The sequence below is a fragment of the Uranotaenia lowii genome, chromosome 3 (genome assembly GCF_029784155.1).
Source record: "Uranotaenia lowii strain MFRU-FL chromosome 3, ASM2978415v1, whole genome shotgun sequence".
Lineage (NCBI taxonomy): Eukaryota > Metazoa > Arthropoda > Insecta > Diptera > Culicidae > Uranotaenia > Uranotaenia lowii.
The window spans coordinates 284,082,211-284,084,026 of record NC_073693.1 but is presented as its reverse complement, the minus strand read 5'-3'; the positions used below and the strand labels follow the sequence as shown (position 1 = coordinate 284,084,026).

General features: G+C 38.3%; 1 long non-coding RNA gene across 1 annotated transcript; it reads right to left on the bottom strand.

The window, feature by feature from the left end:
- Positions 1–1,080: 1,080 nt before the first annotated feature.
- On the bottom strand, positions 1,081–1,499 carry LOC129756686 (uncharacterized). The gene is made up of 2 exons (XR_008739513.1): positions 1,298–1,499; positions 1,081–1,234 (listed from the first exon to the last, which is right to left on the bottom strand). It is a non-coding gene; the product is annotated as an uncharacterized LOC129756686 (long non-coding RNA).
- Between the last annotated feature and the right edge of the window lie 317 nt (positions 1,500–1,816).

The following is a 1,816-nucleotide window of genomic DNA, read 5'->3' as shown; positions in this document are numbered from 1 at the left end:
TTTCAATCGTCAATGCATCTAGGGGTCAGTGAGAGTTCCTAAGATGTTAGCACGATAGGAAAGCTGCTAGTTTCAATAAAGGAGGATAAAAAAAAGTGGAAAAAAGGAGTTTATGTTTATATTTCTATGTGCTTCGGTTCCCCCTTTCCCGAAAAGACGACCAGAGGAGAAAAGAAAGAAAAAATCCGTTCCACAGGAGTAGATTTGTGGGGAAGGCTGTATGATTTGTTTTACTGAAATTTTTGATTATCTTCACCTCTCGCGGGTACAGGTTTTAGGCTGTTCGGTTGGTTCCTTTTTGGAAGTTCTTCGTGCTTGCCTTCTGAATCATATGCATAAGGGTTCATATGCTGTCGAAAGAGAACTCCTTGAGACAAGTGCGCGATCGTTCTGTGGATCTATCTTGGGATGGATAAAATGCACTCAAGCTCAACGGGTTGAGCTGCTGTTGATGTTGATGTTATTATTGTGATGAAACGAGGATCGTTGAAAATCTATGCGTTGAATCATTTCGGGAATCAACAGTCAAGTGCAATGACTGGGCAGGATTTTCTCTCACTCGGGTCTATTATTTGCTGAGGGTTGTGGATAATTGAAGATGATGGCCATAAAAAAAGAAATTGAAGGAAATCAGAAACGACCCCGTACTTCTAAAAATTTATTAAGTCTTTTGAATGATTTGAATTTTAAAATTAATAAATCAAACGCAGGACACCTATGAAACAAGAATATCTGCATATTCTTCATCTAATTTGAAAATATTCTTAGCAACAGCCTACCCCATCTGTGCTTTCCCTTCTGTCCGTATTTGTTTACCACACGCTAACTTTTGGCTACCCCTTAACGAATACTTTTGACCCGTTATTCAATAAGACTGGGAGAACTCCTTTTTTCGGATACAGCCCCTTTACCCTTTAAGGGGTACTTAGCTTGATAACGCTTCAGCGGATGAAAATTACCCCTTATTCCAAATGCCTGTGGATGATAATTACCCCTTAGTTTAAAGGCTTTCGTATGGTGGAAATTTCAGGAGCTGTTTATGGGAAATATGATCGCTGGGAAATAAATCACAGCAAGATATCATGTTTTATGTGTTTATTTATTTAAATGACAATAATATTTTAAAAACTTTAAATTATTTGAAAATTTAAATTTATCCTGAATGTTAGTCCGCCACGAATCGAGTTTCAAATATCGGCTTACTGTCGTCGCGCTCATTCTGAACTGTGCAGCCCTGAAATAACAAGAAGAAATTATTCAGAAAGGAATCAATATAAATATTCAATGAAATACTTACAATCTTTCTCATCGCTGGCAATTTGCCGGACGAATAGCAACGTTATGCATGTAACAACATCTAAACCTACCCCTTTGAAGTGGACTCAAGCTTTTCGAAATAAGGGGTAATATTGACCCGACAAAATGACCCGTTATTTGACAGATCGTGGAGGTTCTCAATAACGGGTCAATTTTACGCCTTTAAGGGGTAGCCAAAAGTTAGCGTGCAAAGCCGGAATAGTTCAAAAGTATTCTTCAAATCAGTCTTACCAACCAGGAGGCCAAATCAAAACAAACGATCAGCAGCAGCCTTAAAAGTCTACGCTTCATATTTAAGCCAATTCCATCTTATTTTTTCAACCAGATGGCGTAACCAAAACAAATAATTAGCAGCAGCCTAAAAAATATGCACTTCCTAAGCCAATTCCGTCTTTTTCCACCGGAAGGTCAATTCAAAACAAATAATTTGCAGCAGCAGCCTTAAAAATCTGCGCTTCTTAAGCCAATTCGTACTTTCCCATCGGAAGGCGAAATCGAA